This window comes from Excalfactoria chinensis, chromosome 4 (assembly GCF_039878825.1).
Source record: "Excalfactoria chinensis isolate bCotChi1 chromosome 4, bCotChi1.hap2, whole genome shotgun sequence".
Taxonomy (NCBI): Eukaryota; Metazoa; Chordata; class Aves; order Galliformes; family Phasianidae; genus Excalfactoria; species Excalfactoria chinensis.
In genome coordinates, this window is record NC_092828.1 from 55,353,290 (window position 1) to 55,376,042 (window position 22,753).

At 39.4% G+C, this 22,753-nt stretch overlaps 1 protein-coding gene across 1 annotated transcript in view; it reads right to left on the minus strand.

Annotated features, from left to right (window-relative positions):
• The window catches only part of FHIP1A (FHF complex subunit HOOK interacting protein 1A), a 78,882-nt gene extending 69,323 nt beyond the window's left edge, over nucleotides 1–9,559 (minus strand). The window contains exons 1-2 of the mRNA XM_072335429.1: nucleotides 9,194–9,559; nucleotides 1,719–1,817 (exon numbers count right to left, since the gene is read on the minus strand). The gene's annotated coding sequence lies outside the window, so the exon portion shown is untranslated. The remainder of the gene's footprint in view (nucleotides 1–1,718; nucleotides 1,818–9,193) is intronic.
• Nucleotides 9,560–22,753: the final 13,194 nt, after the last annotated feature.

Consider the following 22,753-nt stretch of genomic DNA (forward strand, 5'->3'; position numbering starts at 1 on the left):
TAGGCACTGATAAACCATTTCTGCCAAGTACAGTCTTGCCTACTGTAATATATATGTGGAAGAACAAGGATTTTGCTTTTGCATCAAATACAAAGTTTTGTAAAAGCAAACAAGCAAAACCAAGTATCAGGTAAGAAATAATACATATCTGCATTCTGTATGACACTGGACAACGGGGTGGAGAAGAGAACAAGCAAAGCTTCTGAAAACTGAGATAAATGTAAAGATATGACATGGTAAAAGAAATGCTCCAAAACTTAGAACAAGTTAAAAAATCATACAAATCTTAGAAAATTAAAAAAAAAAAAAAGAAAAAAGAAAAAGAAAAAATCCCTCATACTTAATCAGCCAAATTTGCTTAGGCTGAAATACCATCCTCACAGAAATCAGTGGAAAGTAATCCAAAAGTTTTAGAACACAAGAAGAGTTAATTTGTAGCAATAACTTCCATGAATTAAGATTCTCCAATTTGTATCTTGGTAATTTGTATCTTGGTAACATCGACACCATCATGACAATGTAATTTTTCCAGTGCTCCTTCAAGCCACAGTGAAGAGCAATCCAACAAACCTTTTAACAAGGATAGAGGACATTCTCAGAACAGCTAAAACCTTTTCAAGAATTTTGGAAGCAGGTAGCCAAGAACTAACCATCCCCCTTGGCACAATTAATTTTGAGCTCAGTATAATCACAGGATTACACCGCATTTCATTTGAGATGGAAGTTTTCCTTAGAGATTGTGTTGCATCCCATGTATCATAACCTATACCGCTACCCAGGCCAGACATTATGAAAGATGCATAGCCTTGTGGTTTGGGAAATTTAAATTACTTCCCTTATCTCTCCCCTTTATGTGAAAACCAAGAAAATAACCCCATAAACCACAGTCCACAGATTTATGAAACAAAGCGAACACTCCCAGTAGCAATATATGCCACTCAGTCTCACAAAAACAGCAGATGGACTTTAAAATATTAAAATGCAAGTTTGTTAAAAAATAGCTCTGTTTCATACACACACAGAGGTAATTAAGAGAAAGAATATATCATGGCAGCAACACATCCTGAGAAACTTCCCTCTGTGAATTAAAAAAGAAAAAAAATCTTCTAGGCAGTTAATTTTATATAAAACTGTGCCTACTCACTTTTGATTTAGAGATGAATTGACACAGCAGAATTTCCTCAGTTCTGTGCTTTGTTTCTGCCATTCACAGATTCAGTATCACCCAACTGAAATTAAAACCTGTTTAATCTCACTGTCATTATCTCTAGCACTCAGACATGAACTCTCACACAGTCAAGAGCCACCTTCTTTTTGTGTTGTTACTGGACAATTAATTAAAGGAGAAGAGTTAGTGCACCCAAATAAACATAGGCCACAGGGGAAGCACAACAGAGGGCTGTTTACAACACACAGTGGATTAAAAGACTGAGTCTGCCAAGTTGTCACTAACACAAGCTGATTAAGTCTGTGTGGCAGAGAGCAGACATTAGCATTGGTCGGGAAGCAGTAAACCACAGTGGCTTGGATGCAGCTCCACACAAACATGACTAAACTGCTTCTGAAGCTAATCTAAGCGTCTGCATGGCACATTTCCTAGCACTGCCTGTTCTAGGATTTGTTTCTGCAGAGCTACTGTGGGTGTAGGCATGCCCACAGCCCTTTTTTCTTGGTAGTCCATTGAGAAAACAATGTTTTTCAAGCAGTTCATTACTTACCCTCAGTCAGCTCCTCCAGACAGTCTTCAACCAGGGTGAAATTTTGACATTTTCTATCGTAACAAGTCAAGATACCAGCTCCTCCACTCTTTGTAGATCCTATTAGCATTTTGGAGAAAGAAAAACAAACTGCATTAGTCTCAAACAATTTAATCTTAAACATAAAATCTTCTGGGCTACTAATAATTTCTTTGTCTTCTACTGCTTTAGAAGAGCTTACGTCCCAGGAAAAATACTGGAGCAAATACTCAAAACAACACAACCGAGTCTGCAACTGCTACCTTCCATTCCCTCCCCCTAACACTTCTAAACACAAAACGACTGCTCTTGTCAGTCCCTTGGTATTACACACATCCTCCATGAGTTAAAAGCCGCAGCAACTCAGGGATTACATCAGCCAACTCTGACTCTTTCAATAATACTTCCTGAACACTTCAAACTTAAACTCTATATAAATGCTCTATAACCTGTTCTCTCCTCATGCCAGCTTAGGGCTTTAGCACTTACCTTCATTATCAGTTATATCAGACTCTCTTATTAAGGATGAGGTGAAAAAAGACCTCAGTCTTCTTTGCATTTTTGCATTATCTGTCAACAGCTCTGGTCTCCAAAGAGCAACAAACCCTATCTTTCTGCAAACATCGTATTTCTCTAATGATTTCTTGTTAATCTTTGCCTATTAGCCATTCTGAACACTTCATTTTAAAATCATGTTCTTGAGCTGTAATTCTGCTCTTGCCCTTAGCATCCCAGCCAAGACTCCGTTCCCCTCATTGCTGTGTTTGATGTTAAAGAGCCTCTCATTGCTTTTCACAGTTCCCTCTATAGAGGAATAGTTTCTATTTCTGCCATTAAGATAATTTCCTGAAGGAACAATATCATTCCTATCATTGCTACAGGCCTACACAAGAAAATGTTACCCCTTACACCTGTTGCTACTTCAAAATTGAACACTAACTTTCCACCTATTGAATCACTGTGCTCGCATCTGCTATGGTAATAACATAACATACAGCAAGCACTGGATTTAAACTATGCATAGTTTAGCACTTCCTAAGCCAATACAACATCCATGAAACACGAGGCACATTGCTACCACTTTGCAATTTTAAATTGTTGAGAGGAAGAATCAGATAACATTTAATTCATCTTTAATTCATTTAACTTTTTAAAATGTATCTGCACACAGAGTAATTCAAATGCTGTTGAATTTCACTGAAGGCTAATGGGAAACGTTCACACAAATACAAGCTACAAATTCTGCAAGTAATTTTCCTCCTTATAGGCAGAGCCTAAAAGTAACATCAGTGCCTGGAAAAGAGTTCAGATAGCTTCTACACACACCAACAGCCACATAATTCAGTCATTTTAGCAAAGCTGCCTTGAATGTCAGCAGACACAAGGCCTGTGTGCCTAGAACTCTGTCTACTCTCTCAGTTTCAGCAGCTGATCTATCAAGGAGTATTATACCACCAATACCCTTTACCTTCATCCTTACATCCCTAATACTGGGTGGTGGATATTATTTACTTCTTCTGACTAACCTATTCTATTAACAAGCAAATTCCTAAAAGCAACACTAGCATAAAATACAACTTGCATAGAATAAACACATTGTAACTGCCACATTTGCTAAGTGCCTTATTTGCTTCTCTTTGAATATATATATATATATATATATATATATATTTCCCAGTAAAAAGTTCATGTAAATAGAAAGAAGTCTTCCAAACAGAAGGACTCCACTGGCATCAAACTGAGATAAATCCAGCTCTATATAACCTACAGAAAATCTACAAAACCATCTCAATACTACCATGTGCTCTGCTGTATTAACACTAGCAAGTCAGGAGCCCCGTAGCACCAGGCTGTTGCTGGCAAAGATAGCCACATAAAAATCATGCCAGTGAAATTCTGCTGAAGGCAGATGTAACCACTGACATTCATAAGGATTCGCTTCTGTGGTATCTGGCAGCCAGTTCATACTGTCTTTCCCAGTCCTGTTCACTCTGCTGCAACCAAAACATTAAGAACAGAAATCATTATGAGAGAAAATCAATTTATTTTCCTTCCTCTTTTGTCTTTTTTTCTTTTAAGAAAACACAGTATTTTCACTTCATATGCTCCACACCATACAAAAGTGTTTCAAGGAGCTGATAAAGAGCTTTCTAATTGTTTAACTGAAACCACTCCAAGCAGGCAAGCATAATTAACTTTAATGCAAGTCAGGAATTCAGAAAGGAAGTTACCCACTTACACCTAGAAATTTCAAATGCAACTGCAGACTATACTCTGTGCTTCCCTGTACTTAATGGTAAAAAAAAGGTCAACTACTTTAAAGAAAAGGCATGACCACCCCAAAGTAACAAACTAGCTGAAACACCTCAATACTTTCAAATCTCAGAATGAAGTCCCAGTACCACTGCTCCTCTCAATCCATGCCACAAGCATCCCAAAGACATTTAGGTGGGTTAAATAACAGCATGGGAGCAAAACAAGGAGCAACACGTCCTTTTTATTTGAAGATGTTCATGGTTCACAGAAAAGTATTTGGCTGCTTAGCACCTGTCATGGCTGTACCTCATTGAGGCACGTGAGAGAACTCAGTGTCATTCCAGGTTACATGCAGAGGACAAGAGAGCCCACACCTCCAAAAAGCATCCACAACTCTCTGCACCTGGGAGTGTGTGCTTCCTGAACAGCCCAGCACTCAGATTAAGGAGTTCCTCACCAGAGGAGAAAAGCTTCAGTCTTCCGTAAATTCTCTTATGGGAACACAATCTGAATTTCTGGCACTGTACTTAAGACATGTTTGTGGCACAGGAAAAATGTAGAAGTGCCACAAATCTGCAAGAAGGAAACAGCACAGATATGTTTAGTACAGAACATTGGTGCAGTGTAACAAAACAAGCACACGTGACTGCAAAAGTAGCACCTCCCTGCTCAGTCTCCTTTCTTCCCTTATATGTTCAAGACATATCCTTACAGAAACACTGCACTTAACACAATACCAGAACAGTCCCAAAGCAGTAAGCCAAATGATCGCTGTCTCTCAAGCATATTACATTAGGTCTATAAACTGCCACATTAAAACGAGTAAACATAGTTCAGTTAAAGTCATACTGCCTTTCTGGACCCAGCTGCACACCAACAGTTTTTCATTTGCTGCTTTGCCTTGTGTGTCAAAAACCAAACATTTGAAAAAACGTTTAGCTATTGCAAATATATTAATATACATTTCCTCTCCCTCATTGGTGTACCTGAGGTTTTAGAAAAGATTTTATGAGTTCAGGTGGGGTTGGTTCCTCAGCAGTTCAGCTCCCTGATCATCAGCACAGTAGACAGCACATAGTTAGATTTAATTTACAATTCACAAGTTCACAGGTGTTTAGGTCACTTAAATAGCTTAAAGGTTTTTTGTTTGGTGGGTTGTTGTTTAATGTACATTAGAAAATCCTTCTTGCTGTGACCTTTTACCAGCATCACTTCGTCTATTCCCCAGGCAAACTAAACTATTACTAGAATGGCGACTACATTAGGGCTACTAAAATAAACAGAAATTTCACAGAAATAAATCCTACCCTTCACTGCATACACAACACGGCACGTTGTTCAAAATGAACTAGAATTAGGAGAAGAAAGGGTACAAGCGTATTTCTGCAACAGTTGCTTACACAAAGAACCTAGCACCATTTTTATTATCACACAGCTTGATTGGTTGGTTTACACCAAACCAGAAAAGTTATAGGAATGCATGCAATGGATTATATAACTACAGTGATGTCTGTCATGCTGTTTGCAGAGCTGGGTAGAGGTGCAAGGGGAGAAAACATCTGAGTATTCCTCTGCAGATACACAGGAAAAATGACACAATAAAAATTCATCTAACATTTAGCACTCATCTTGCTACGTATTTCCCCACACAGAAGCATATAATATGTCCTCTGTGATGCTAATTATGACTAAAATTAACTGTTACGGTGCAGTCAGGCAATTCAGTATTACTTCACACTTGGATATTTTCTCTTCTTGTTTCCCCTTAAAAGTCATTGATTTCTCAGTAACTTCTCCCGTGGGGAGACACCACAGTGTGCAGCCAAATTCCATAAGAAATCTTGCAACTGCAATGCTACCTTTGGTCCAGAGACAGAACAAAGCAAATCAAAGGTCTAAGTAGATCTGACACATACTCATCCAGGATCTCATTCCTCCTTTTCAGGTGGCAGCTTATCTCAGAGAAACAAAGTATTATTAGGTATATACAGAACAATGCTTTCAGGCCTCCCGCATGCAGATAGTTCTCTTTGTTTCACATTTCCCAGCTTTTCTCCCACTAGATATCAAAGGTAATATTCATAAACTATACCTTCAGGTGCTTTGGGCTTCAACTGTTAGAAGGCTGTAGCTTACCTGTTCTATTTTCATTCCGTACTGAATTGACTCATCAGAATGTGCCTTTCACAATCACTTTCTGACAAGCATTTTGGGCTATATGATTTTAAAAGTAAAGTACCCTTATCACACCATCAATATGACTCATTTACTACCTACATATAGCCATAGAAAGAGCTCATGATCAATACCGTAAGACAGAAAGTAAGATCAGTTCCCCAAAACTTCTTTGTCTTTCTGTAAGTAACTTTAGCTGTGAATGCTTTATGGTTACCACAGCACCTCCAAGCTTAAATCAACACTTTAATAACATATTGGTGTACGTCTATTACACAAGACTAACTACTGCATACAACAATAACTACCACTTATTTCTGTATGCATTCCCAAGTGCATTCAAAACTGTTCTTTCAGTTTAGCTTAGTGAGTTTTCAGACCTGACCTAAGTCTATCCAAACTGCTCTACAAGACAGAATGAAGTTCCATCTCTAACATATGGAAGGGAAGAATTCAATCAGAACAAAGCACTGAAGGAAGTTTGCACGAGTTTTTAAAGATCACAGAATCATAGAATTACCCAGGTTGGAAAAGACCTTGAAGATCATCAAGTCCAACCGCAGCCTAACCATAGTACCCTAACTCTAAAAAGCAACTCTTACAGAATAGCCATACGATAGCTAGTATGCTGTAAAAAGGACAGAAAAAAATCAGAACCTTCAGGTCATAGAGCCCCAGCTTTTGAGCAGAACAGTTCTTTGTAGCTTCCTCTGGAAGCACCCCAAGGCTTCCAAACTCAGCACCATGCTGTCAGAGTACTGGAAGTTTATCTGTAGCACACCTGAAGTAGACACATCCACTGTCATATGACAACAAAGCCTGAAAGATACCCAAAAGCAGTGGAGCAGACCGCATGACCCAAAATTACTATTTTACAGCGTCCTCCTAAAGCTCTCTTTCTTAGGTACCTAAAGCACAGAGTAAGATTTTTACTGGGTGGTAGGACAGACAGTTCTTGATTAGACTGAAAAGAGATCACATGAAAGCCAGCAATGCCACATCAGCATGTTCGAGTAAAGCAGGAAGAACTGAGTAGTAAGAATGCTTGTGGTTGAAAAATAGAGCATGTCCTAAACATTCTCTGGTTTACCGATACTTGAACTCTAAGTTTAAACCAAAGTATAGTTCTAAAACTGTTAGAAAAAGGATGAGAAGTCTAAAAAGCCCTACTCTCGGCAACACAGAGCAAACAACACAAACATGCCAACTGCTCTAGACATGTTCTAAAGCACAGAAAGAAAGCATCTCTCTCAAACATTTGAGAGAAACTACAAGTCACAATAAGATTATAGTAGGATATGCAGACCTGTGTTTTGAAAAACTTGAGCACACAATGCATGCGCTAAGAACTACACTGGATTTCCATAAGACTAATTAAACTTTGAAAAGTACTTGCAACGTTCTGCGAGCATCAAAAAGCAACACTTATATACTAAAAAACAAAGATATGCAAGGGTAGAACAACAGCTTCTGAATAAATTGTTTAGTAAAAAAGAATCTGTAAAACTTGCACATCAAAGTAATCTTTGACAACCATTCAAGAGTTTAGCAGAGAAGCTGATGATTCAGATGGTACTAAGAGTCTGTAAGTTTGAAGTCCTAAGCTTAGCAGTTTTCAATGCATTAGTATAATCTTTTGAAAAGAAAACACATAGACTTCTGCTAAAAATCAGTTTCACATCAGAACAGAATAAAATCACACCAGCAGCACTTTCTCCAATTTCCAATTTCACTTTGGATTCCACAACGTTGTGTATTCCATTTAGGGGTATAAAACTTGATAGAGTATAATCCAATTCTTACTGTTTAGACTATAAAATCTAAAAAAAGTAATGTTAAAAAAAAAATAAGCCCCAAATGAAGTTATGTTCTTCTATAGGCTTTGGCAACATGGTTTTCATTGTTTTTGCACAGCTCACTTGTATCGTCAATCTTCATGGCTCAATAAATAGATTAGAATAGCTGCTTGCAGAAGTCAATTGAAAATGTGTGTCTTGATTGAGATGAATCACAGAAAAGGGTGATCACAGAATCTGGGTGTTCCAACAGCTTCACAACTTCAGCTGCCATCCTCACACCAATACATCATCCACAGTCTCACAACTATTCCTAATTGAAAAAGGAGATCATAGGGATTTTTGTCTTTTCTTTCTTCCTTTGATTTTCCACTTGCATCAATACAGAAACAACAATAAATAAATTTTACAGCGTTAGGTCCTTATCTTTATATTAGTTTCAGAGTAGGTGAACACTTTCATACACTGCCCAAATGAAATAAGACAAACCATGTGTGAAAATCCTAATCTGACTTCACTCCTTCAAGGTGTTCAATTCCCTTCCCATTGTTATCTTTCTAAAAGATTTATTTATGGACATTACTGACACAAAACCAGCATAGGTCTGTACTGCATAACTTCACTCTACCACTATGTAAGAGCTCTTTGAGTTGCTGCCACTCCATCTTCACTCTGAAAACAAAACAGGGCAAAAGCATCATGCTTTACCCCTAGGAAAATAAGACCCAAATCCTTCTTAGGCATGGAGAAGGGATGAAAACAAAGTCTTACAGAAGAAAAACACCACTACAGAACCCTGAGCAGCAACAGTTTCATATGCATCTACAGAAGACATCTCCAACAGAGAAAACGCTGGCAGATCTGAATTATTTTTCAGTTCATCCACAAGAACTATAATAGCATATAAACACAACACACTTGTTTTTAGGCATTTATCCTCTTCCTTCTGTCAGTATCTGAAAGGCATTAAAGCCAATTTGAAAACCATCACACACCCTGGGCAGGTGAAGGAGGAAACCCAAATGAAGAAACCTTCAAACGCCAACCTCTCAGCATTTCTCAGTTATAATACATCACGTGCCCCAACCTGGCTAACTATCCCTCACGGGCAGGATGGTCCTACACACAGCCTTCTAATCTGTGCCTGCTTATCACCCCAGGGAGCACCCAAAATCAGGCAGCGAGCCGGGGTGGAGCAGCCCACACGCGCTGCTACATCTCCACACGCACCTCACGAGGGCACACCGGGACCTTCCCCTCGCTGTGCCACTGCTGGAAAACACCTTCTGAGATTCGGTTAAGGCACGCAGTCAATTTCCCGAAGACAAATAATCCGTATTACAGAAGCGCTGCCACAGAAGCCGGATCCCAGCTGACATCCACTGCACGGGACGCCAGCCAGCGACACCTGTGAGGAAGCGCTCCCCCCACCCCCCCCCAGCAGCGCGGCCCGCTCCGTCCCGCCAAGATGTCCGCTTTCTGTCACAGAAGTTTGCCGCCCGGTCGCCCATCCAAACACCGTCAGAAAAGCCTCCCCTCTCGCCTTCCCACCGAAAAAGATAAAGGGGATTAGGCGAGCATTATTTCCAGTGACCTATATACTCCCCTCGGCGGCCACGAGGCAGACAGCAGCTGCCCGGCCCGGGCACCCCACTCCCGCACGGAGCCTGCCGGGCAGCGGGAGGCGGCTGCACCCCACCGCCGGCCCCAGCCCCTCCCGGCCTCGGCGGGGCCAGTCCCTACCTGCCACGGCGGCGGAAAGTTTCCCCCGGGAGCAGCACGGCGAACTCCGCTCGTCTCCGCCCCAGCGGCCGCCAGGGACGCGGCCGCACAGGTAAATCGCCGTCAGCGGCGGGACGGCCGGCGCTAATCCCTCATCGGGCAACGAACGAGGGAGGGCGGGAAACGGCGATCTTCTCGCGCCCGCCCTCAACGAGCGTCCCACAGGCTCCGTCCCCTCAGGGCGAGCATCTCCCCCCGCGGCGAGGCGACGGGTAGGCGGCCCCGACCTGGCACCGGGAGCCCAGTTGGTGAGAGCGGGGGCCGGGCCGCTGAGTCAGAGAGGCGGGGAGGAGCCGCGACCTGCTGAGGTGAGGGCTGCCTTACCGCGGTGCCCCCTGGCGGGAGGGCGGGAGGCCGAAAGGCCGAGCCGCGCTGCTGGGAGCGAGCCGCCCAGCCTTGGCGACTGCGATTCTCAGACGTCCGGTGGCTGCCTAAAAACTTTCCATTTCAGCTCCAGTGGGTGAACGGTCTCGGTTTCCCCAATGATTTTGAACCGGAGACATAACAGAATCCTTTTATCCTTTGCCTCAGTGGTTTTGCCTGAAGTCACAACAAAAGTCTTTTACCTCAAAAGGTGCATGGGCACATTCCTCAGGTTCCGCATGTAGTTCTCACTATGGCCTAATAGAAATTTTCCAAACTGGGAAAAAGTGAATGAAAGAGAATCTGAGGTCTCAGTGATGAAGCTGATGGTGAAAATCCTAGATACCACTGAGCATGCCCAAAGGGATATTAACTTATGAGTCCTTGAAAAAGAATTCCTGTTGAAATGCAGAACCTGAACTCTGAGAGGGCACTTCTGCTGGACAGGTTGCTCAGTACATATCCTGAGGAATAAAGGAATGTCCCTTTCTAACACCATGCTGGAGGTAGAGAGTTTTCTCTCCGGATTTCAGATGACAAGGCTGTGAACATTGTTCTGTCTTTGAAAAAACACTGATGCTCCTTAGGGTACACTTCTCCTGGTAGCAGTGTGGGAGCAGCTACCTGTCAGGTCCTCTTTCCTCCATGAGTCACCCACAGGTCCGCAGAAGCCACAGTCTGCATGGGGCTGCAGGGAGCTGTAGGCCTGCCCTGGAGCCTCTGTGAGGGTTACTTGTGTAACTCATCATTATATGACTGAGCAAGTGCTTAGCTTCATGCTGTTGGTTTCTCCTGCATGGAAGGATAGCAAACCAGAAGTACCAACAGCCATTTTAAATCTAGCCTATAACACTTAAGAATTAGAAATTGTAGAATCTCAGAATTGTTTGGGCTGGAAGGGACCTCAAAGCCTCTTCCAACCTCAAGCTATGGGCAGGGCACCCACCAGCTTAGGCTGCCAGAGCCCTATCCAGCCTGACCTTGAGCACCTCCAGAGATGGGGCACCCACAGCTTCTCTCGGCAGCAATTAGATAGTTGCTAATTAGAAATAATTCTCTAATGATGCAAGCTATAGTTCTTATATCTCTGTATTTACACCTAACTGTGATAGACTGCTGTGGTGAATAGTTAAATATGGTTTGCTGTGTCTTCCTTTTTTTTTTTTTTTTGTTAATGGCTTCAAATGAATTAATTAGACTGTCAGGGTACTGATTGCGATTTTGCTAATGAGCCAAAATAGGAATAGACACTGGCCTAATAGAGTAACAGTTCATTTAAATAAAGATATAATATAATTTACCAAGTGTAATGGTATTCTGTGTGACGTCTGGAAGTGTTCTCTTCAAATGCTTTATACAATTAAAGAATAATTCACTAAGGTTGCTAACTACACAGACCTTCACAAACTAATTCACACTCTATGCTAGAGTTTCTGTTATATATATAAATAAATAAATAAAAATCAGTCAAATAAAACTACACTAACTTGAATCTGGCCCTTCCACTTAGAAAAAGAGGAAGAATTGTTGGTTATTTTAAATAAATCTAAGCTTTTGAAGGATGGGAGAATCAGCTGTTTCCAGATAACACAATTCTCCTGATTTTTATTTTCAGAATATTAGTTCAAAATCATTAGTAATTGCAAATGTGTTAGTAGAAGTGCTCAGCAGAGCTATCAAAATATTCTCCTCCCCATTGTGTCTATCATTAAACATTGCCCCTGTCTTTGGTTGTTCGTGTCTCTGCTGGAGACATTCCTTCATTACATCCAGTATTTCTTACCATTCATTCAGGAAATGGCTTCCATGTCCTGCCACAGATCCTGGGTAGGCTGATGTGTAGATGGCATTCAGCATCTGCCTAGGATGGAAGAACAGAGGCCAGCTTGGAATTTCAGTAACAGTGTCTAGATGACTCTAGCAGAAACTGAGAGGATGTTTCTGCTTAAGTTGTTCAGTGTCAGAAGCATGGGAGCTGCCAGCCTTCATGCAAGTGCCCTCATCATAAACAGGTCTTTAAGGAGCAAGCCTCTACTACAGTGTCTGTTGCAGATACTGATAAAATCTGTTTCACTTCTTTCTAATACTGCTTTAAGCATTTAAAAAACACTCCACAATTATTATTTTTTTCCTGTGATAGTTCAGACGAATACAAGATAACTGTCCTTTTACATCCATATCTCTAAATCATTAGATAGGCTGTTCTATCACACAGTTAGAAGAGATGGAAATGTGAAGATGGCTTATCACAAGCTCCCACTAATCCTTCTAGAAGCCCTCTTTGTTCTGAAGGTATTCTAAGCTAGCAAGAATTACTTCAAGATAAAACAGTAAGAGGCACAGCACTCAAACTCAGTCGCACCCAAACTGACAGGACAGTTGCAAGAAGTAAAGGTAGCACAAAGTTTTCAGTAAGGAGCATATGCCAGTCTTGAATGTTGTGTCATCACGACAAGTGTGCAGTGTCTGTAGTGGCATTTAAGCACTAGCTACAAATCCAATTATATGTATAATATCTTGAGAATATAGGAACATGTATGCTTTTACTTTTGGTCACCAGTTTTACTGCATAGAAAACTTACAGTTTCTGAAGGAATGCCAGAAAGTTTCTCCTCTCTGTGAAACCAGAAGCTGTTTATTTATTTATTTATTTATTTTTCAGATAAAAATGACAAAGTAAATCTACATACATAAAGCAGCTTTTAGAAGAGCTCTCTTACTGCAAACTTCAATACCATTTTTTCTTGTTACATATTTTTAACCTGTAAAAGCATTTGAACATTAGGAAGTATCCTTTGTGCAAAGAATTCAATTCTATTCCCCAAATACAAGTTTCAGGTGTGCTGTCTACAGATAATAATAAAATCAAAAAACCCAATAGATAGAATTAATTTCTCTAAAAAAACCCAACCAACAAAAATTTACTGTCAACACATCAGAATGGTAGAAGTTAGGTGACCCCTGAGCTACCCAATTTAAATTGTACATTTCTTAGATTTAATCTGGGTATCATCTTAGTAAAACAAACCTGTGCTACAATTTAGTAAGAGATCTGATTTCCAGGAAAGGCATTAGAGAATAAAAATCTTCCGTTTAAGAACAGAGAGGAAAATGGGCACACGTTCCAAAGTTGCATTCTATATTAACTACAGCCTTCTTTCCATGTCTTCTGTGAGCAGTAGGAAAGAAAACATTAAGACTTCAGGAAGATGCTTAAGAACTTTCTCCATCCACACCCTGAAACCTTCAGACAAAGAAAGAAAAGCAGTGTACTGTAAGCATTTGGGAAAAATCACTGTCCTGTTCTACTTGAGTCATATTTCATCTGAACGATATAAACCATGTCTATCTCTTGGTATTCAAAATTATCCCCAAACTTTCTTTTTTAGATACAGTTTTGCAGGTATTTTGCTTCAGTGCATAATTTAAAGTATAATACTATTCAAAAATCGCTTTGTACAAGATCAATATTTTAATTACCTGAATGGAATGCAGATGCTTTGCTAGACTAGTAGCTAACAAGAATACACAGATTGGAAATTAATGTTCTCTTTCAGTGTTTAAGCAACATTTCTGACTGATTAATACAAAAAACTTAATGATTGCTACGAAAAGAAGAAATGCATTCTGAAATATGTTCATTCATGAACAGTAACAATTTGAAAAATCTCATAAAGTAATTGGTGTTCATAGATTCACCTCTTCTAGGGACACTTTTTTAAATGAAAGACAGTTTGTTAAATAAGTTTAATACCTGCATTTAGTAATAGAGTCACCTTTGACCACTATAAAGTAGTGATTTGTGAGACAAAATAAATTCACTGCTCTTGTAACAAAATTATTTTTCCATTTTAAAACCAGATTGGGTTGTCTATGATAGGAGCTTGACACTAATTTTGAGAATAAGTTAATTCAGTCTGGTCCAAAAGTCAGCCCACTTATAGTCTACAATTTCTCATCTGATGTAAAATGGCACAGGTCAGCACTGCTATTAAAAAATAATCTCACCTTCCTGGTGCAAAGAAAATGTATGCAGCTATTTAGTAAATGAGATTGGTTCCCTGATTCAGATTAAAATTAACCCACTTTTTTCTGCTATTAACCATAACATGGATCATGTCTCTGATCTGGTTCATCTACCTATGCAAATCCTTACTCTGGCACAAGAGGAAGCAGCGTGAGGGCAAGAGTAAGCTGGGACTACATAAATTCACATAAAGATGTATGAAACAAAGTATGATTCTGAAACTCTCCTTGTGTTATTTTTCTTTTATGGTTTTTATTTGAGTGTATGGGTCTAAAGCACATCTATACTATTCTCAGTGTTATGTGAGAACTTGCCTTTGTTCTATTCAGATACTCTGTTTTTCTCTTTATGCTTTGAAAGCACAGAGCTGAATCCTGGGTTTATGTTATAAATGCTGCAGGCTGTGTACTTGGGAAGGAGAACAACTGACAATTTAAAATATTCTTCTTTAAAGCAAGGAAGACCTCCTTTACCACAGAAACAAACAAACAAAAAGACCTACTTGCTTTTTTCCTAGGCTGTTACCATTGCAGGGCAGTTGCTAGACAGAATTCTTCAGTCTCTCATAGATTTCGTTTGGATTTGCTAATCCATCCCTGCCAACAGAGATTTATGTCTGGCCCTTGCAAACTGCTTACCTTAAGAATACTGCTGAAGGATATTTAACAAAAATATATCCCTAGGGAAAGAGCAGTAGTAGATTCCTGTAGAGGCTTAGTTCTGTTTTTCTAATTACAAATTATACTCCAAGGTCCAGTGAGAGTTTTGACCCAGAACTACCTAATATGTTCCTTAATGAAAATTAGGTTATCAGCAATGCTGTGCTTTTCTGGCTATGCAGACTATGATTAGCTAGCATGGTATTTAAGTGAACAGTGCCAAAGCTACTCTTCCATAGCCTATAACCTGCCCATATGTCAATAGTACAAAAACATCCAAGCCTTCTACTCCTGCACCCTGGAAAATCACCTTAGACAAACTAGATTTAATCATTTAATTATCTCAGATATAAAAAAAAATAAAAGTTGACTGTTGATTAGTAGGGAGAATTTTAGTAGACCTCAATAGCAGCACTGAGAAAAAGATCAGACAGAAGGCCTACTCCCAGCTAATTACAATGTGATCCATGTAAATTCCTTAGAAGATTACCTGCTCATTAACTCCTTATTTCATCACTATTTTGCCACACCAAAGTTACACTTCTGTATGCTTTCATAAAACCCTCTACTTGGTCTTCTTTTTGGTATGCTGTCTAATCACAGAGCTGATGGTAACAGGAAACATGTTGCCTGCAATACAGGAAAACTCTGCAGTCTGTGTTGCATTAAGCCTATTTGCCAGATGTGAAATGGGACATTCTGGATTTTCTCCTGAACTAACATGACTGTGCACCTGCAGGAAATTGGTAGGGGGGAGAAAAGAGATGGTGATAGTGTATGTGCTACTGGCCTCTTAGTCATGCTACTGTCCACCTGCATGTATGACAAAATGCAGAGAAAACAGTCAGTGAAAGGTTTAATAAGTCTGCAAGTCTTTCTTACAACATAGTGAAATATTACCAAGTAGCTTTGTTACGTGAGTGTATGAATACTGATTTATTCTATGAACGAACCAGTACTAGATAGGAGATGAGATATTCAGCTGCTAGGTAAAAAAAAAAAATCTATAGTGAATCAGAGAGTAATTTGTAGTAGTGGTTTATTTCTCTGCATTTGCTTTTTTTGTTCCTTGCTTAAGTCTAGAATAAAGTGGATTTTTCTTTTAGTCATTGTCAGCTACTTTATGAAGTCAGGTGCTATTTCTGCAGAGAAGATAAGAGAAAGAAACAGTGTTTGCAAAGACGGAGAGCTTTACATTGTATTTCTTGCTAGTGAAGTACAGAAAAAGTTGCCTTCATTTTTTTTCTGGATAATGCATTGTTTTTAATGTTCTATATTGTAGCTTAGTTTGACTTCAGAGTTTATGACTACGTCATTTAAGTATAAAATATGTTGAGAGAAATGTTTGCTTAGTTTTTTTGAAAAATTCTTTTAGATTTTTGCTAACATGTACTCATGCCAAATAAATAATGCAAAAGAAAAGTTGGACATATTTGTACAAGATTAATTACAACAAAATCACAGGACAGAGTCTCCCTAGTTAGAAAGAGACTGAGAACAATCAAGACAAGACCTCTACAGTGACTCCTAGTAAAGTCACAGATGTAATGTCCCAGATTCTCAGGGTCCTTCCCTGTTCTGTAAGATATTCAACAGGAAGTTCTAGTGAAATCTATGCAATTTGCTGAATTGGAGAACATAGACCATTTGGACAATTAGAAACAAGGAGGTACCTAAATTCTTTGAAACAAAACCCTATGGGGATTTGTAACACTATAACATAATATAACATAATGGAAAGCACAGCAGTAATAGCAGGGTAGCGAAGTCCCAGGCTGCAACAGGTGAGGATAAGCCCAAGCAAAGCAGCCATAGGCACAGAAACAAAAAAAAATCTGCTTACCCTTGGAAGGCCTCAAGTAGGCAGAGGATCTCCAACAAACTACTCTTGCCTCACTGCTAGCCCTTGAATGAGGTCTCGGAAGGGGTGGAGCCAGGACCCACTCCTACCGGTTGCTCAGATATATTGCATGTACCCGAGCTCCCCTTGGTTGACCCTGCCTTCTTGCCAGGTGCTCATTTCTGGTATGGGAATGTTTTTAATTTAAATTTTTTTATTATTATTAATAATATCTGGCAGATGAGAACTATTCATAACCCTTCACATTTAAAAGTCATTGGATAAAATGCATCAACAGGGTTAGGATCAAAGACCAGGCACTGAGTCTCTTTCTCTCTCTTTGAGAAATGAGTTCTTAGCTGCTGGCTGGCATAATCTTGCTTCTCTTGCTTACTCTTCCCAGCCTTGTGCTCTTTGCAGCCTAGTACCCCAGCTTCAAAAGAGTCCCGCTTCAAAAGTTTCCCACTTTGTGAAAAATACTGAGACAAGGAAGAAGTGAGTTTGCATTTCTTTGGCCAAGGAGTAACTGAACTCAGCTCTTGTATTTTGTAGGCAAATTATCTATTAGTGTCCTATTTCTAAGGCCAACAACAGCTCCTCAGCAGATGCCTTTCTGGTGAAAGAAAGGTCTCTTCATTTCATACTAAGAGCAGTTTCTAGATTGTGGGTGCTAACTAAATGAAAATCTTGTTCTGAAACTCTAGTTCAGAATTTTTAACTCCAGTTCAGCACGGGGCTGCAATTTGAAGGAAAACTTGTATGTAATTGCTATCTGTCTGTACAAAGCAGAAGAAAACTGCACAGTTAGCATCCTACATGGATTGTGTTATATGTTGTAATGTTGCTCATTTGAACTTGGACTGTTAAAATTCCAGGAATATGCCCTAACTGTACAATGTGAACTGTCCACATTTGTCTCTGAGAATCAATTAACAATTTGCACACCAAAGAACTTACGTATTTACAAAATGTAAGCTGTCAAATACTATTGTCTTGAGATTTGTTTTCATAGTTTCTTTTCTAGTTTAAGCTTGACACCTTTGTTTCAAAAAACAATTATTTATAAGGATTCTGTCCTTCAGCGTGTAGCCACTGGAAACTGAAATCCTGACGGAATGTGATGTTTTTTCATTTGTTGGCCCTGGCAGCTGTGCATTAGTAAAATAAATAAATGAAATAAACAGGAACATCTGTTCCGGTCACGAGAGGCTTATTGCTGGAGTTATCTACACTGAATGGGAGGAGAAGCTCTAGTAAAGGAATTCTGCTTTCCACTGCAGAGATTAGTGGAATTACTGGAAATAAATCATAGAATCAAAGAATATCCCAAGATGGGAGGAACACAAGGGGATCATGCAATCCAGCACCTGGATTCTAAAAATTAAGCCGCAGAGCGTTGTCCAGACACTTCTTGAACTCCGGTTGCTTTCATCTGTGATCACTGCCCTGGGGAGCTTGTACTAATGCCTGACCATGCACTGATGAAGAACCTTTTCCTAAGACCCAAGCTGACCCTCCCCTGATGTAGCTCCATGCTGGTCCCTTGGGTTCTGTAGCTTCTGTGATCCATGGGAATGGCAGCTGTGAGGGAACACAATGCTTTTCTCCTTAATTTTGGTCGGTAGAGCCTATGGCAATATTATTCCCATAAGACAAGGACTAGAGGGCAGTCAATGAAGCAGTCTGATTACAGACTTAAAGCCATAGAAGGCAGGAGGTAGTGCTAGTAAAAAGGATGGAGAGTAGCTGAAACCTAGGAAGAGATGTCAGCATGTCTTGCTAGTGAACCATTATAGAGGATTTGTCTTCCATCCCTTTTCCAATTAAAAAGATGGAAGTATCAGCAGGCTAAGTGGTAGCGACACAGAAGCTGAAGGAAAGATATTGAGATTGTTTTGATATCCAGGAGGAAGTGGAGGAGGTTAGAGATTCCCACATTGTTTTTCATCCTTTGAAGACATCAATTTAATGTAAGCAGCAGGTACAGAAGAGAAAGGAACAGAGTATGGACTACTGAGAGTAATTTTTCTAGCTCTGGGAAGACTTACATTTACCATTTCTCTCTACTTCAAGCACTGAATGTCAGCCAAATAAGTCAGATGGATTTTTTTGGGGGGGAGAGTGAGGAGGCAGGGAAGGTTATATAGTAATTTGAGGAAACATCAGTATACCAGCAAAGGGTTCTTCAACTTTGTGTGAGAGTGCTTTTCAGTTTTCAAACTGTATCTCAGCCTGATATGTAATTTTCAGGCTTACTGCAGTGACACATGAAAGAGTTGTGCAACTTATGCCTGATTACTGATGGGCTGCCATTTCTTTCTCAGCTTTTCTCAATTTTGTGTTCTAGTCTGCAAAGAACAACAGCAATACGTGGCCATCACAGATACAGAAATCATGGACTGCAGCATGAAGATATTTATTGTGTAATAACTAAGTTTGTTAATTGCAGCTATTTGAAGCACAACTATATATGGTTCGCATCGAATAATTATGTTTTTAAGCACAATGAGCTATATAATTTAGTTAGTTCTGGGAACTAACCTCTGAAAAAGTTGCTGTGGCTAATGCTTTTCTCATACTGATCTTATGCTAGTACAACTTCACCAGATTTAATATAATTAATCCCAATTTTCATTTACATAAATGCAAAGGAACCTCAGTGCTACTTTACATACTGTTTTATGTGTGCTTGAAACTGCTAACCCCAGTTAATTCCATATAAAATTAAAGTTTAATACAGAGTGATCTAATTGTTCTGATTTCACACATAAACTGCTGGGGCAAACAACAGAACAAACAATGATACGCTGTTCTTTGGCCTTTTAGATATTCAGTACTATTTAAGCATTCAGAGGCTTTTCAGCTGTGTTTTTATCAATGAAAATTCTGTGAAACTGCTTGACTGAAAATTAGCTTCTATTAATGTAGGTCTGTCTGTTACCCTCCATTGAGGTAGTACTAACTGTCTGTATCAAGGGAAAGAGGAGGCATTTGGAATTTTAAAATATAAACTAAGCCTTTGTTTCTTGCTCTTTGATCAGTTTTGCTTTAGCAGGCATGTGATCTGACCCCCTCTGCCCTCTAATTTTCAGTCTCTCCCTTCTCCTCCCATTACTAGTCAGCTTTTAACAACACCAGATATTTCTTCTCCTTTTCCTAATTTTCTCTAGGGAATATTCGTGCCTTATTCATTTTTCTCCGATGTTTGGAAACCCCACTGCAAAGTTTAAACCATTAGGAAATATCCTCGTTTTGGAACATCAGGTACATCGGGCTTGGTTGGGGTTTTTTTGTTGATGTTGTTTTTTGTTGTTGTTACTAGGCTGCCACTCCATGGCCATATGTATAAATTACAGCTTTAGCTCCACTTGAAGTGAGCTGTACTGAAGGAAATTCTGTGAATGTATGATAGAACATCTGGGATTTGAGTCTTGATTTACTACAGAGAGAGTATTGTTACCCTAGAGAGGACAAAGTAAAAGACTACCATTTTATCTATAGGCACCAATGAACCTGATATTAAGTACATTATGGACTATCTTTTTGATCATCAATGCTGTGCATTCTCTGGTACCCTAACATGTAATTTATCACTATGCTACTTGTCCTAGCTGTTAGGGATAGAATTCCCCAAAATAGTGCTATTTTGAGTTGAATTTTCAAATGAGAGAATATTGAGCCTTCTTTGCCAGTAAGCAAAAGGACCTTCCCCTCGATAACCAAGTCAGTAATTTGGCTGAAACATGTCTGGTCCTTTGTAAGTATGAAGTTCTGTTTGTTTTGAATTTGTGCAACAACTAAGCAATGGAAGCAAATTGAAGCATGTTTTAAATGTAGCCATACACAATTGCTTAAAAATGGGCTACAGGGGCAAAAGTTTCCATCTTAACATTTGCTAATAATTTTTTCACTTAAGCAGTATTAAAACACTCTTGCCTAATAAGTTATTGCATATGTCACTATTTTGACATCTGCTTCTGAAAATTGAGACTCTTGAAATTTAGCAGATCTTCCTTCTGGAGTACAGTGAGCGAGCTACAGATTTGTTTGCCCATAAGCACTTCTGTTCAAGTTATTTAATGTCAAGACCTTTCACAGCCAAAATTCATGTTGAAGAGGGTAGGAATGGCACTGCCATTATCCTTGAGCAGTTTTGCCTGTTTCTTCTGAGAAAGTGAGATAAAAACAGGCATGAAATGCATCCTGTCCTTCATAGTTAGCACACTTAAGCTAAGAGGAAAAACTCCTAGGCTGATGGAGATTTAATTTGTTGTAAACATTAGCCTTTAAAGAATATACTTCCTAGTTGATGTCACATCAGTAAGCATCAGTGACTATACAAAATATTGTCAAGGCCTCCAAATCATACTGTTTCCTGTATATATAGCATCTAACATTTGAAAACTATCTGAAAAGCCTGAAGTTCAGAGCAGTGGAAAATCATTCAGGTGGAGAGGCTTTAAAAAATAAAAAAGAACAAGGAAAAGAAAAAGTCTCATTGACCACAGTAGCTTAAAAACCAGCTAAAGAAAATAACATTTCCTTTAAATATTCTCTCTGGTACCCACTCCTAAGGTTGGTGGAGGGCAGGGTGGGGGGAAGGAAGCTTGTTGAAAATTAAACAGCTTGCTCTTATTAAGATAAAAATCCATCATAAGATCATCATTGATTAAACTAAAATGAGTGTTGACCTTTGGCCATGTCAGTAACATTGTTGCAGAAAATCTCCACGGCATTTTAATTTTCCGTATTAATGTAGATTGAAATTATAACAAGCAACAAAACTTCTTAGGATATTTTTCCCCAGGACATTCAACCATAAGATTTCTAGGCAGAAAACACAGTTAAAAGGGCTAATTAGTTCTGCCAAAAAGCTAATAGTGCTTATGCTCTAACAAACCTAATGGTTATATGTATGTATGGAGGCTCTGAGTGCCCTAGTTATGTGCCCTCATTTAGGAATATTACCAGTAAAATTTGTTAGCAGCAGGAGACTGAGAAAGAAGGGGAGAATATCAAACAACATAAAACAGGATCTCAGAAAGATGCTGGATGAGATGTTGGTTGGGTATGGGAACTGAACCAGCACAGAAGATAAAAAAGAACCTAATTTTCCCAAGTATTTCTGCAGCAGTTGGAGCATGCAAGAGCAACATTAGAGCTGTGGCTTAAAACAATACACTGAAGTTGTAAGGAACTGCATTGAAATATAAGAAGAGTATTTTAAAGGAACTGGAATGCTGCCCAAATAGCTAGAGAATGGAATGCAAAAGAAGGTGAGGCTGCTTGAAGTATGATGCTGGCAGTGCAGGAACCTCCTCTGCAGCTTATTTGTCTGAGCAGAAACACCAAGGTCCCTAGAGGACTGATTGTGCTGTGTACAAACCTGGCCAGTGCTGCAGTGCAGCAGTCTGACACCTAACACCTGCAGCTGAAGTCTGCAAGCAAAGCTGAAGGGTGAGACTTAGAGCAGTAGATGGTGGAAAAACATCAACAAAATTTGTGCCAGATATATGCATAAGCAAACCACATATGCATAGGCATAAAGTTAGCAAAAGCTAGGTTAGCTGTAGTTTAAAATAATTAGTTCAGCTGCTGATTTAAAAGGCTGAATTCAGCTGCAAACCAGATCAGATCATGTAACAGTCAACACAGTTTTTGAGCTGATGGAAGAAACTGAATGACTTCCTCTTTGTGGAGATATTAAACATGTTTTTCCTGTGCAGTATATCCTGAACTTTTTGTATAACTTGTTTCCATTTTTCTCCTATGTTCTTCCTAAAGGGTTGGGAATCCAGTGTACTGTATTCTGGTTAGGGCTATGACAGACCTGCAGTAGGCCTGTATGGAGCATAGATTACACTGCTGAATTCCAAACATAGCTCTTAAAATATCACAGTCCCTTTGTTTTTACAGTGGCACTATATTACAGACCTATATTTACTTGAAGACTTTTCACCTGTAGTTCTGTCTTTGCTTCTGAGATAGTTAGCATCTGAAAATGATAAATCTACATAAAACAAAATAACATGTCAATATAATATCAATGTAATACTTTGGAAATGTAAAAGCATTTCTTAGTAGTACAGAGTGATCCTACTACCAAGAAAGGTGAAATT